Here is a 16,457-nt window from a genome sequence, read left to right as displayed (position 1 = left end):
CTCTCTCAAAGTAGAGATGGGAATCCGGTCCCTTGACAACAACCGCAAGGCGGACCACAAGGAATTTATGACTGCAGCGGAACGCCTCATCTCTGAGGTGACCGCAATCAAAACGGATCTCCAAGCGGCCATCGCGGATCAAGCCTCTCAGTCTAAGAAATTGATAGATGAGACTCATACTGCTTATGAGTCCACTATGTCTGTTCTTCAAGCCACAATTAACAGACTGCAGAAATCCCTGTCCTCCAACTTCCATGGTCCAGAGATCCTCCAGCTCACAAAGGAAATCCACAAGCTGCTCTTCAGATCCTCCACACCTAACAATCAACAGTTGGCAGAAGCTCTAAAAGCTCAATTCCAAGAAGTCTGTTCCAAGGTTGATGGACTTAAGCAATGGCTTGAGGAAGCTCCTCCGTTGCATCCCTTAAGAGGGGGAAGTAAAGAAGAAGAAGAAGAGGAAGTCCATCACTCTGAATCCATTTCTCAACATCAGAGTCCCCCCATCACCACAGAAAGAATTCCCACACCGCAGCCTTCACCGCAACCATCTCAACATACTCCATCTCCTCACACTTCACCTCGAAAGGAGTTCACTCCCAACAAGCCAGAAACTCCTCCCCACTTCAAAAGCCTTGCGTAGAACATGTCATCTCCAAGCTCAACAGACTCTCCTGCCACCGCACAAAGAAAACACGACTGGAAGGTAGCCAAACTGGCAGAGCTTATCTGGAGAGAATGCGGTTTTGATACCATGATGGATGAATCCTTGATAAATTCTTGGATCAATCCTCACCGCAGGTTGCTGGATGAAGACTATAGACCCCACCTTACCTACGCTGAACCTCCCTCGGACGGGTACTGGGATGTACCAATTTCTCCAAATGCCAAGTACTTCACAGTATTTGAGCAATTCGACCGCAGCCTTCCTGACCACAAGAGACTGCCAATGGAGTTTGAGAGACTTAGTCTTTTTCATGCTAAACATGCCTCCTCCATTGAGAACATATGGTCTAACGACAGACCATCCGCAGTCAAGAACTACAAAGTCCGGAAATTTATGAAGGCTGAATACATCCAGTACACCCTCACAAGAAGGGAACATGACTACGTCCGCAGCCAGGCAGATTTTCCTTTCATGAATCCGGAAGAAATCTTCCTCATTGCCAAGGTGTTTCAAAACTAATCAGAAAAGCACCCCAAAATGAAAATTGCGCTTGAAAAGGCCAACACTTTTCTGAAGGAAACTGTCTGCGATTTTGCCAAGATAGATGCGGATATCTACCGCATCATCCTCAAGAAGTTTGATCTCCCACCTCTTGAACCTGTGCCAATGCCTACTGAAGGCTTTCAAGAATGATCTCTAGGCGCAACAAACTTTCCTGAACTTGGAGTCATATTCAAAAGGAAGACCGACAATGTCAAATACTTCATTCCTATGACTGTCATGCATCGCCTCACCAGAAAACAACTTGACATCTGCCGAACCGCAGTCGAAAGATCGAAGCACACCACCGCAGAAGTCAAGTTCGAGATCTCAAGAAGAATCACCTGGCTGGAAAACATCAGGAAGTTTTGGTGGATTCTGATCAAGTTTCTCAAACTTGATAGCTGAACCGAAGTTAAAGAGGTCACTTAGGGGGAAATTGTTGAATCATGAAAGTGACCCTCTTGAACTTTGCTACCGCAGCCACTTCAGCACCCGCAGTCAGTCTTTTCATCAGCAACCGCAACCGGACTCTTGCTACTGCAGTCAACTTAGCTAGATTACTTCATTTGTCTTTATTGTAATACACTCTATTATCCAGTATGCCTTGCATGGCTACGTATAGAGATGTAATCTAGTGCATTTCTGAGTTTCTATAAATAGAGACTTATTCTCTTGTATCCAATACGGAAAAATTATGCTTCTATTCTAAATACATTTCTCTGAAGTTATCTTCTCTATTTCTCTATCTTTCTACTCTTCACTTCTTACTTGTTACTGGAACATAACTGATTATAACCTCTCTTCGGAGCAAGTCTTTGAGACTTAATCACCAAGTTTGATCTACCTTATTAACTCGGTTTGAATGCATTCCTTGTTATGAATCAACTTGTGTGTTTTCTTGATATAACAATTGTCGTCATTTCTATTTCTTTACATTTCCGCAACTAACTCTCTAACTATTTAACTCTAACTTATCAATATTATTGTTGAGCTTTCAGATCCTTTGAGATTAACTATTCCACAATATACTTGTTCTAACGTTTTGTTCAAGTGTATCTCTAAGTTTTTCTCTCAACAGTAAGTAAAAAGTTGACAAGTTCACAAATTTTACTTTATTCTTGTCAGTAGTTTCATATTTCACATATATGACTATATTTATGGTTTTTAGGAATTTGAAAAAAGTTAGGAAAAAAACTACAACCAAAAACACCACAAACTCCAGGCACCAAAAGTCATACAAGTATGTATTACGTTATCCATAAATATATTGTGTGTGTGTGCTTACTATGACAATTCATTGTAGGAGATAAAATGCAATCTATACATAATAGAACCAACACCAAGAAACCTTGTTACCTATGTTAAAGCTTACTTATCAATAGAAAAACAATATCTTCATGGTGTTCCACTAAAAGATCATTGTTATAATATGCCTATTGAAGAAGTGGTAAAGGAGAATGCATATATTACTAAATGAAACTCCCGAACATGAATTAGTTGGAGAAGCACTTAAAGGTTTTGTTGCATGGACAAAAAACCTTATCATATTACATGGATAAGTTTGTTTATTCTTTTATATCTTTTAAAGTTTTTTTCATCATTTTTGTTTTAATGTTTGATGATACATACAAATTGTATTTCTACAGATACCAACTACAACTTCAACTAAGGATGATAATATTGACAACTCTAAAAAGCGCAAAATAACTTACATGAGGATTGAAGCTCATGTGAAGACAAAGATAAGTGTTAATAAGTCAAATAAGTAATATACATTTCATTTTATAACTTATATTTCATATTTCGTTTGTATACATGGTTAGATATATTTTGATTACAACATTTTTGTATACTATTAAACTTGGATTAATGATTAATATTATTTTCTTTTATTCTTGTTTACTCCTATAATATCTATTTGCAACATTTTAATATTGTTGTCGTCCATTCATAAATGTGACTGAATGTTAATAAGAAACATGATTACAAAATTAAATGTGGCTAAAGGGTAGGGGTGTGCATGGGCCGGGTTCGGTCGGTTTTGGGCTAAAACTGAACCACACCCACTAATTTCAGTTTTCAATAATTTGAAGTCAAACCCAAACTCAAAGCGACGAGTTTGGTTTCTTGGTTCCCGATTCGGTTTTTGGTTTTTAGGGTTCTACGAGTTTAGACCACCTTGTGATAATTTAGACTTGAAATTTCATGATATAAGCATCAAGAGGCTATGAAGTTCCATCCCATTACCGATGTGGGATTAACATGAGGCATATTAGAAATCAGAAATTGTCATATAAGCATGACAAGGGAGTTAGTTTACATTCCTCCAGCAATATGCGATATGTAATAGGGAAATTTTCATATATATCCTTCCAAACTCTAAATATTACTTCAATATCCTTATAAACTTTGATATTACATGTATATCCTTTTAAAAATATAAAAATTACATCTATATCCAAAATCATATTTTAATTAAAATTATATCAATTTTTTATTAATTTTTTTATCTAGTATTCTAATTTATATATTAATTTACCAATTTACACTTTCTATATATTATTGATCGATTTATCTATCTTCTGCGTTACTATGTATTATCTTCTCTCGATCAATTCAACATTCCTTTACCATCTCCCTCGCATTCTTCTTATAAACCTCTACCGACTACCACCACCTTCAATCACGTCAACAGAGCCCTGAGTAAGCCAAATGATTAAATAACGTGTTCTATTTGGGTGCCCAAATGATTGGGTCTGGGTCTGTGATGATCGGTTTATCAATGATTTTAGCTTTAAAAGCACAGACGAGGGGTTTGGACAGAATCGGAGTTGTGGCGGTGCTCAGCACCGGAATCAAGTCATATACAACAATAACATCTCTCCTAAAGAACCAATTTGAACTCTCCCTGTTGATAATCACGTCCGGGTGTTCTTCAACTAGGTTCGTCACCAACCACCTCCTTAATACGTACTTGAAGTTTGGTTAATCACAGACTGCCCACTCATTGTTCGACGTAATACTCAAGAAAAACATCATGTCGTATAACATATTGATCGAGGATTTGTGCAAAGTGGCGACTTGGATACAGCATGCAAAATGTTCGATGAAATGCCTGAAAGAAATATCGCGACTTGGAATGCCTTGATTGCAGGTTTGACCGATTTCGAATGTAATGAGGAAAGATTTGAGCCTCTTCTCCGAGATGCACGTTGTGGGGTTTTATCCCGATGAATTTACTCTTGGCAGGTGAGATCAATAATCACTTCTTGATTTATTTTCCTTCTTTTTTTCAAAAGTTTATGCCTTTCTTACAAGTAGACTTTATCAATGGCAGTTTTCTTCTTGGATGTGTTGGCTTAAAAAGCTTAATTATTGGCCAGCAGGTTCATGTCTATGCTATTACAATTACTTCAAACAAGATGACGTACCTACTGTGATTAAAAGTTGCGACATGTGCTTAGCGTGGAGACGAGATGCAACTAACGAAGAAGATGTTTCCAGTGTTAAAGAGGCCTTAATCGAATTAAGAGATAGGAATATGTAATCTGTTAGGGAACGTGATTCAGTTTGATATTTAATTGAGAAAGGATGATTTAATTTGATTTCGTTTGAGATTTAATTAGGAAAGAGTAAATTGGTAAACTAATATATAAATTTGAATATTAGATAAAAAAAATTAAAAAAAATTGATAAAATTCTAATTAAAAATTGATTTCGGATATAGATGTAATTTTTATATTTTTAGAAGGATATACATGTAATATCAAAATTTATAAGGATATTGAAGTAATATTTAGAGTTTGGAATGATATATATATGAAATTTTCCCTATGTAAAATATGGGGTTGAAAAAAATAATTCAAGAAAAAGAGAAGAAAAAGAGGTGAAGAGAATCTATCTTCAAACCTCTTGTTCAAGGGTCAGGCGCTTAAACCACCTGACCAACACGCTATTTGTGATTTAATTATGCACAAATTATTAATATTATGTAAAAAAAATATGATTTTCTAAACATTTATAAAATCGGTTTGGTTTCGGTTTCTATCGGTTTAACCAAATCCAAAACCGAACCCAAACCGAAATTTCGATTGTTCAAAAATCCTAACCCAAACCGTCGGTTTCTATTATGGTTTCGGTTTTGTCGATTTTTGAGTTTTCGGGTTTGGTTTTGCTCACCCCTGCTAAAGGGTAACAAATAGCCACATCAATTAGACAAAATGTGATAGTTTTAACAATTATGCATCACTAAACGCAAATAATAGTCATATTTTTTTCTTTATGAGCTTTCTTTATGTGACTAATGATATCATATGTTACGTTTTACCGTAAATGAATGTCACTAAAGGGTAACAAATAGCCACACCAATTAGAAAAAATATATTGCAAGAAGTACTATTCAACGATAGTTTTAACCATTTTGTATCACCAAAAGCAAACAATAATCACATATTTTTTCTTTATGTGGTTTGTTTATGTGACTAAATGATGTCAAATGTCACACTTTAAAATAAATGAATGTCACTAAAGGGTAACAAATACCCACAACAATTAGAAAAATGTGTTGCTATAAGTACTATTCAACGATAGTTTTAACAATTATGTATCGCCAAAAACAAACAATTGTCACATTTTTGTTTACGTGACTAAATGATGTCATATATCATGCTTTAACGTTAATGAATGTCACTAAAAGGTAACAAATAGTCATATCACTAGAAACATTGTGTTGCTATAAGTACTATTAAACGATGGTTTTAATAATTATGTATCACTAATACTAAACAACTGTCATATTTTTTTATACATTTTTTTATGTGACTGAATAATATCATACTAGGTGTGAGAGCCATGTATTACATGAGTTTATTTTAAAAAAATTAAATATGAAATTTTAACAATTTGAAAAGTTTGAATTTATAAGAAAAATGAGAAAATTTTTGAATTATTAAAATTAATGAGCCTTAATGTATTGAATACATTACATATATAAACATTTTCTAATAAATATCTTACATATATATTACCTTACATATTAATGTGGAATTTTAATCTAATAAAATAAAAAATACAATAAAATGACAAGTGGAAAATAGAAAATTTAAAAATTCTAGAAAATGTCATGTGTCCAAATGAAGGAGAAGAGGACATGTGGCAAAAAACCTTCATTTATTAGAGTAGATGTCACGCCTTAACATAAATTAATATAATTAAAAGGTAAACAATAGTAACATCACCTAATGTCACTTAATTAACAAAAATTTCATCTTACTTTAAATTACTTTTATATGTGATTAAAATGTAGGTTATAGTCATACTTAGAAAATTTATGTGTTACAAAATTATAGCAAACACCACATGTCGTCATATGGTCACCTAATGTCACTTAATTAACAAAAATTTGTGTCTAAAAAGTATTTACAGTCACATATTTGATAAAATCCTTGATTAAATCCATAAAAAATATTTACTTTTTTTATGTTACAGTCATATTTTTAAATGTTGAATTTTATTGTGACCATAAGATGCCTAGGATGCCACAACATACGGTGACACTTTCAACAAAAAAAAGTATAACCATAGGGATATGGTCACATTTTTAAGGATCGAAAAAATATGGTTATATAACATTTTTCTTGTATTGTAATAACCTCAAAGGTCCAATCTTGTGCATCAACTCCATTATATATAAGGAGCTTAAATAAGGAAGTGAATTACTTTGTATAGAACAAATCTTTCCATAATCATCCTAGAATATTTATTAAGGTTACCAAGATTGTTTCAGTTATCTCTTCAAGATAACGATCTAACTCGTTAGCTACAAAATACCAAATCTTTAAAAATCATTTATTTCGATGTTTCCTTGAATCCGAGGATCAGGAAATCTACCCAATTTCTTTCATATACATTTCTGAATTTAACTTATTTCACAGATCATTCAAAGGGAGGCGGTGACGACAATAATGAAATAGGAAGGCGGCAACGACAACGATGTAAGCGTGAGGCTCCTTCTAGTGATTCAGATATGCTACTCAATTTACATCTAAAAGTACCTTACAAGTCGAATAGCCTAATGGTTTAGTCAACTTTTTAAGCCTGAAATGGAGGTTTGTTGTTGGAAGAAGGATCATAAATGTATAGTTTCGTCTTTGCATTGTGAATAAGTCAAACACTTTTGAAAAATTATAATTTCTAACTTATTCAAAATTACTTTTTGAAGGGTAAGAAAACATTTTTGAAAAGTGTTAATTTTGGCTCATGTAGTTTAATGTGTTTATTAGTTTGGTCCAAGTGTAAAATCGTCATGTATGAAGAGATAACAGTCATTAAGCTTAACGATTCAGGGACTAAAGCTGCAAGAAAATGAAACTTAAGGTCGGACGGAATGTACAGCACGAAAGGGCAGTGGGACTCTTCCTGCATGGCGGAACACCGCACTGTCGGTGCGGGGAATGGTGGTGCGGGAACGGGTGAGGGAACCCTTTGCCGCGTTCTCTCTCCTTCGTTGATTTGTGGAAAAGAATTTTTTTTTAAGTATCCGTTTTTTAACGGTAAAAAATGTTTTTTTTACCAACGGCTATATGCTTTAAAATCTAATTTTTTTTTTGTTTTTTTACCCTTTAAAACATCTAAAAATACTCATAACTATTTACCTTCAATCAACATTCAAACAAACCCTTTACAACCTCTATTTTCTTCAAAAAAAAAAAAAATGAATCCCGACAATCAAACCCCAACCTCCAATAGAAGGAAAAAAACTCATGTTTCGAGTTTAAGCATCCCTACTCGAAACATTTTTGTTATCGATTCATCATCACAAGGAGTTTATCGTCCCCAACTCGATGCTCCTATTCAATATCCACTACAATTTCAATACTAAAATGTTAGACAATATTACCCGGTCCAAGTTTCAAATGTTACTCCGCAAATGTTTTCAAACTTTGTTGTTTTTCCCGATCAACATTCGCCAAATCAACCTCAAATCCAAACCCAACCCCAAACCCAAACCCAAACCCAACAACAATTCCAACTTGTCGATGAGTTGGATGACTCGGAAGAAGAAGAGATGGTTCCCGAAACTCAACCCACACCACCCCCACAACGACGTAAAGGGAAAAAACAAGCGCGCGAGGGTGTCGCACAACCGGGAAGACAAAAGCCGATAACATGGCTTCCACAAGAAGAGCTAGTTTTGGTAAAAGCTTGGGTTGACATTTCTGAGGATTCGAAGACGGGAAATACACAACCGGGAGAGCATTTTTGGTTTCGCATTTTAGAACGGTTTCGGGAGGAGCTAGAAAAAGGTGACGACTACCGTACGAAACACCAACTGAATTCGAAGTTTCGAGAAATAGCAAAGGGGGTTTCAAAAATAAACAGGTTGTACAACAACCTAAAAACCCAACGAAAAAGCGGCCAAGGCGACGAAGAAATACTTCAAGAAGCTTTGCAATTTTACCTTGAGGAAGTCGGAAAACCATTCAAGTGGCACGATTGTTGGAAATTATTGGTTAGATGTCCTAGGTGGAAAAAATATGAGCAGAATTTTATTTTTGGAGTACAACAATCAAAGCGAACGAAAACGGGCTCTAGTGGTTACACAACTTCCTCCGATGCTCGGGTCGGTCTAGATTTAAATCAGGAGGACGAACTCGAGCTAGAAGAAATTGTTCGACCGATGGGTAGGGACAAAGCAAAGAGGAAGGGAAAAGTGACTTCTTCGGGTCATCGGATTTCAGCATGGACCTTGACGAAATGCGAAAAATAACAGCGTCGTTTGATCGATATAATCTTAATTTCTCCGAACGTTTGGCGTTCGACAAAGAAAAAAAAGAAGCAAGGAAGAAGGAGCGGGCGGAGAGACAAGAAATGGAGGATATGAAGTTCTTGATGGAAAACACCGACCATCTCTCGGGACCGGCTCTCGAGCTCGTGATGAAGAGGGAAAAAATTATGAAAAAATATTTTACATAGGTTGTTGCTGGTTTGTTTGATTTTTTGTTTGTGTTTTTTTTAATTTTCTACTTTTTTAAATTTTAGGCTTATTGTAATTTTTATTTTAATTAATGAAATGCATTTTCTTTTTAATTAAATTTTTTGCTTGTTTTTAATTTAACAACTATAAATCATAAAAATCAATTAATTTTATTTAAAAAAAATAGTGGTGGAAGCTTTCCACCTATTATTTGGGTTTAGATGAGGGAAAGAAAAGTGAGGAAAATTGTGGTGTGACCCACAAAAAGTGAAGAAAACTCTTCACTATTTCGTAGGTCTAACAATAATTTTGCAAGAAAAACAAAACTTAGATGCAAGTTGTCAATCTGACATACCAAAAGGAACCATTTGTGTCATTTAGGCCCGTTTGATACGCATCTTTCCATGTCCAAATAGATCTTTCTGGCTGAATGGACCAGAAAGACTGTTTGATTTGCACAAAAAAAATGGGTCTTTCCCGGTAAGATATGTCTTTCCCAGAAAGCCCCAAAATCATATCTTTCTGGCTGAATGTGCTGGAAAAACAATTATGCATCACACCCCGCATCTTTCTTTCTTTCTTGGATTATTAATTTTTTTAAATAACTTTTTTAAAATTTATTTTTTATTGAATTATTACTTTTTTAATGTATTATTTTATATTAAGAAATATTATTTTAATATATAATATTTATGTATTAATAAATATTATTTTATTGGATTATTAATTTCTTTTAAATAATTCTTTTTTGGATTAATTTTTTTATTGGATTATTATATATTCATAAATATTATTTATAATATATAATATTTATATATTAATAAATACTATCTTATTGGATTATTAATTTCTTTTAGTTAATTTTTTTAATTCATTTTTATTGGATTAATTCTTTTTTTTTTGGACAACACCACCACCATCCTAATTTATTTTAAATCCCCCTACTATCGGACATAAACCGGGTCATTTTTCACTATTCAGCACAGTCAATCAGATGTACGATCAAACAACATGGTTTCTTTCCCAGTTAGAAAACTTTCTCAGACATCACTTTACCATACAGCACATTCCCAAACAGAAACTATCAAACGGACCTTAGTTTTTATTTTAGAAACAAGCATGTGCTGATTATATTTCCAACAGCTCTGTTTGGTGAAGTGGGCATCTTCTTCCATGGGCATGTGCAGCAGGCGGCTCCGGTATCCAAGTGGCAAGTTGGTTTCTTCAGAAACTTTCTAGCTGCCGGTCAAGGCCCCGAGCGGTTTTATACAAAGTGAAGACAAGAGTTTTCAATCACATACAATATTTTATTGAGTTTTTTTATGTTATTATATATTGTCACATCAATAACTAAAAAGTCTCAATAAATCTCTTATATTTTTAATGAGCTTTTTAACAAACTTATTTACAATGCAAGGAAACTGACTAAAACTAATATTTTAACGAGCCTTGATGATTTTTTTAAAATGAGCCTTTTAACAAACTTATTTACAAGGAAACTGAATAAAATAAGATAAAAAAATAGTTTTTTTTTAATTAAAAAACTTATTCACCTATTTTTTTCCGGAAGAACTATATTAGATGCTATTATAGGATTTAAAGAACGATGAATCACAAAATATTAAAATAGATGGTTTTGTCATAATTTTGACAGCCTTTTAGAAAAACATTAAAAATAATCATTTATTTAACGAAATACCACATTTGGTGAAAATAACATAATTTTTTGTGAGATGATTTGATTTACTTAACAGAATGATCACCAATTTAAAAGAAATGACCTACTGAAGAAAATAAGTATTTTAACGAGATGACCATTTTTTTTTTTTTTGAAATGATTTGATTACCACATACTAGAATTTTAAAGAAATGGCCAACTTAAAAAAATGTTCATTTGGTTTTAAATTGCATGAGACATGCAAAGTTAAGTCTCAAGTTTAGAGGTCTTAACCAAGGCATGACCTAAATCGGTAAATTTGTATATACAAAAAAATCACATAATTATAAATTGATATAAATTATATCAAGTTTTTAAATGATATTTCAACACTTAATAACAAAAAATCAACACAATTTCAAATTTTCAATGGTTTTATGAGAACCAAAAGCTCGCGCCATAACACCTTATCTGCCTTGGCACATATCACGCCTGACATCCCGACATGAAGATTTTCGGGAGAGCGCATAGACACACCTTACCTTAGCACGCCTTCGATAACCCTGCTCATAATACAATTTGACATAAAACTTATTTTACATTATTTTATGAATAGAAACAAGAAAGGTATTCAATTCAGATAATAATATAAAGTTTCCGACTGTAGTCATTATAGTGTTGGCCCTTTTTAAAAATTATTTACCAAAGATACCTAGATTTTAAACTTCCTCGTTTAATCATTTTGGTGTGAACGCCTTGAAGTGGAACAATCATATTGACCCACTAACATCACCAAACATCCCACTGTATAAACAATTCATTAAAAATGATATGTCAATAAAATAATAATAAAAAAAACAACTCCCATTTCCATCAATCCATTTCAAAGAGTGCCCATAGTATTTGAAGATTTTCATTGACTTCTTATTTACAACCCCATTAGCATTAACCACTTGCGATCACCTCTATCCTCTCAAGTCTATAAATATGGAAGAGCGATATAATCAAACTCACCAATTAAAACATGAAAAAGTCTCAACTAAATTCTTCTGTCTTCCTCTTCGTTCTAATTATTTCATTTTCTGTTTCATGGGCAGCATTATCTTCCATTCTTGATGTTACAACAGGTTCTCAAGATTTCTTAGGCTGCCTACAATCCAACTCCAACAATGTCACCTCCATCTCTCAACTCACTTTTACCTATGGCAATGCTTCTTTCTTACCCACGTGGCAAGTGCATGTCCAAAACACTAGGTTCCTTAAACCTTCCACTCCTAAACCATCAGTCATTGTGACACCTGTGGATGAAACACTCGTCCAAACGACACTACACTGTGCAAAGAAACATGGCTACGAGCTCAGGATCAGGAGCGGGGGCCATGACTACGAGGGTCTATCGTACACTGCTGATGTTCCTTTTGTTATGCTTGATTTCACCAACATGAGGTCTATAGACGTGGACGTAGCAAACAGGACTGCATGGGTCCAGGCAGGCGCCGCACTTGGTGCACTTTATTACGCTATTTCTCAGAAAACCGACACCTTGTATTTCCCGGCAGGTGTTTGCCCCACGGTGGGTGTTGGTGGGTACATGGGCGGCGGTGGCTATGGAAACCTGTTGAGGAAATACGGTACCGCTGCTGATAATGTTATTGATGTTCGTTTCATGGATGTCAATGGAAATATTCTTGACAGGAAGTCAATGGGTGAAGATTTGTTTTGGGCAATTAGAGGAGGTGGAGCTTCCAGTTTCGGAATCGTTCTTGAATGGAAGTTGAGGTTGGTTCCAGTTCCAGAAAAAGTAACCGTTTTTTTACTGAACAAAACTTTGGAAGAAGGTGCTACCCAGATTTTCCATAAATATCAATATGTTGCACCAACTATTGATAGAAATCTGCATATAAGAACTCAGGTGTTCGCTGAATATATCGGTAACACCACCAAGAAAACCATCCGAATTATGTTCGAAGGTATTTATCAGGGCACAAGCGACACATTGCTTCCATTGTTGGACCAAAAGTTTCCGGAGCTCGGTGTTACACGTGAGATCTGTGAAGAAATTAGAATGGTCCAGTCGACCCTTGTGTTCTGGGGCTTACCAAGCTCCACCCCAACTGAGATTCTCACAAACCGATCAGCCATAGCAAAGTTGAACAATAAAAGTAAGTCAGACTATGTTCGAACGCCGATCCCCATAAATGGGCTCAAAAAGATATGGAGAAAGCTCATGGAAAATGACCAATCAGCGCTTCTTATGATCAATCCTTTTGGTGGAAGGATTGCTGATTACTCGGAGACAGCAATTCCATATCCACATAGAGCTGGAGTCTTGTTACAGATGCTTAAGACCGTTAATTTTAACGGTCAAGCTTCAGACACCACCCCTACATCACTCAGGAGGATGGCATGGCTTCGAAGTTTGGATGAGTTGTTGACGCCTTATGTATCAAAGAATCCAAGGGAGGCATATGCCAACTACAATGATCTTGACTTTGGTATTGGAAGTGCTACTTATGAAGAAGCAAGTCTTTGGGGTGAAAGGTACTGGAAGAGGGACAATTTCAAAAAGTTGATTCAGATCAAGGCCAAAGTTGATCCCTTGAATTTCTTTAGGCGCCCACAAAGTATCCCAGTTTTCTCGACACCTCTCTCCGACATGTGAAGCTCTTTGATTGATGAAAGTTCCAAAGTATGAACTTAGTTTTTTTTATTTTGTCTTGAATAAACTAGCAATAGGTCTACTTTTTGTTAGTTTCTTTCCTTTTTCTTAACCTTTCCGACGTTATAAATGAATAACTTCACATTCTTTTTCTGTTTAATTTAGGCGTATCTACTATCTATATTAATTAGCATGTTCCGATAAATGAAAATAGACAACCTCAATGTTTTTTAGATTTATATTTTATTGTTTTGTTGTTTAAAGATCGTGGTTGATATAATTAGTTACCATATATTTACTTTTTTCAGAATATATCATAGATTTGAGGAAATCATTTGAAAATATGTGCAACTATTCCCACTGCCTTCAAGAAAATGCACGCCTATACACATACCCTGCTGTCTTATCCAAGTGGGAATTAAATTAGTTTCTTTACAAAGGTGTTACTATAATTACTATAATTATGGAGGATATGAAATGCATCAACTTTATAAATTTTTAGTAATATATAAAATTGAAAAATAATAATTATAACATTATTTTTAATATTGTTCTTATTAGGGTTTAGGTTGTATTGAACTCACCAAACCAACTTTTTTGCTTAATTTGTTGCATATTCATCATTAAAATTTTTAGAACATTTGAGGTTTCTAAACAAATTTTTTGTTATGTTGATATTATTTGACCGACTACAACCTGGTTCTTGAGTTGACATTTTCTGCATGTCCACCTTGACGGCCAAGTCTCATGCTCATTATCATCTTCGTGTAACTGATTCCATCAAGAACACGAAATCTGGAAAATTTTGATCCACCGAGAACATGAAATGAAAATCTGTATATTCAACGAAGATGATGGGGGAAATTGATTTATGGGTTTCCATTTTTAAACCAAAATCGGAGTTTCCTAAACCAAATTCCGAGGTCTCATGAAGGTTTACGTGGTAATACAGAACGAACATAGACATGAAAACAATGAAGCTTTCATCGGATAAATGGAACCTTGAAGTAAGAATCAAATCATTAACCCGACATGAATCGAAAATGGAAGAAGCTAAAAGTGAACTAGGTACGAAATCAAAGTTTGACTTCTATGAGCACTACTAGAAAACATGGCGTTTTCCTACGGAAAATTTACGTAGCTAATTAGTTACGGAATCGCTACGGATCAGCTACAAAATGGGATGCCCTAGTTTATAACGGAATAGCTACGGAATAACTACAGAATAGCTACGGATGCGGGTCCGTAGCTATTCCGTAGCTAATTAGCTACGGAATAGCTACAGATGCAAATCCGTAGCTATTCTGTAGCTAATTAGCTACGGAATAGCTACGGAATACCTACGGATACTAATTACTTACGGATTAGCTACGGAGTATGATTTCCGTTAAAATTCTGTAGCTAATCTGTAGCTAATTAGCTACGGATTTTTCTTATTTTCGATTGTTTGGGCACCAAACGTCGTTTTTTTCACACCTCTACTATACATGATTATCTATATTTTCACCAACTTATAGCTATTAATCTCGTTCATAAAGTCATGTGCCCATTCGGGATCAAGTACTCGTTTCACAGTTTAACATTGTAATGCATATACTTTTCACCAACTTGTGACGGATTATGTTTGTATATGTATATTTATACACATGAATGAGTTATGGTATATGTGTACGTGTATATGTGCATGTATACATGTTTGTGAGATGTATGTGAACGTATTCATAAGCATTATAGTGTTAAACCACTAAACGAGTAATGGATCTCGTATGTGCACACAACTTTATGAATGATATGAATAGCTATAAGTTGGTGAAAATATAGATAATCATGTATAATAGAGGTGTGAAAAAAACGGAGAGAAAAAAACGATGTTGGGTGCCCGAAAAATCAAAAATAATAAAATTCCGTAGCTACGGATTTTCTTATTTTCGATTTTTTGGGAATCAAACGTCGTTTTTTTCGCTTCGTTTTTTTCACACCTCTACTATACATGATTATCTGTATTTTCACAAACTTGTAGCTATTAATATCATTCATAAAGTCGTGTGCCCCTTCGGGATCAAGTACTCGTTTCACAGTTTAACATTGTAATGCATATACTTTTCACCAACTTGTGATGGATTATGTTTGTATATGTATATTTATACACATGAATGAGTTATGGTATATGTGTACGTGTATATGTGTATGTATACGTGTTTGTGAGATGTATGTGAACGTATTCATAAGCATTATAGTGTTAAACCACTAAATGAGTAATGGATCCCGTATGTGCACACAACTTTATGAATGATATTAATAGCTATAAGTTGGTGAAAATATAGATAATCATGTATCATAGAGGTGCGAAAAAAACGGAGCGAAAAAAACGAAGTTTGGTGCCCAAAAAATCAAAAATAAGAAAATTCCGTAGCTAATCCGTAGCTGATTAGCTACGGATTTTTCTTATTTTCGATTTTTTGGTTACCAAACGTCGTTTTTTTCGCTTCGTTTTTTTCACACCTCTACTATACATGATTATCTATATTTTCACCATCACCATCACCACCACCACCACCACCACCACCATCACCATCACCATCACCATCACCATCACCATCACCATCACCATCACCATCATCACCATCACCATCACCATCACCATCACCATCACCATCACCATCATCACCATCACCATCACGATCACCATCACCATCATCATCACCACCATCACCACCATCACCATCACACCACCATCATCATCACCACCATCAGCATCACGACCATCATCACCACCATCATCACACCACCATCATCATCACCATCACCATCACCACCACCACCATCACCACCACCACCATCATCACCATCACCATCACCATGACCGTCACCATCACCATCACCATCACCACCACCACCATCACCACCACCACCATCACCATCACCATCACCATCACCACCACCACCATCACCATCACCA

General features: G+C 35.0%; 1 pseudogene; it reads left to right on the top strand.

The window, feature by feature from the left end:
- The first annotated feature begins 11,838 nt into the window (after positions 1–11,838).
- Positions 11,839–13,658, top strand: LOC145159347 (tetrahydroberberine oxidase pseudogene; annotated as a pseudogene).
- Positions 13,659–16,457: the final 2,799 nt, after the last annotated feature.

Source organism: Lactuca virosa, chromosome 2 (genome assembly GCF_052849685.1).
Source record: "Lactuca virosa cultivar CGN04683 chromosome 2, Lactuca_virosa_CGN04683_v6, whole genome shotgun sequence".
Classification (NCBI taxonomy): domain Eukaryota; kingdom Viridiplantae; phylum Streptophyta; class Magnoliopsida; order Asterales; family Asteraceae; genus Lactuca; species Lactuca virosa.
Note: the sequence above shows the minus strand (reverse complement) of the source record. Positions and strands in the feature narration are given on the sequence as shown.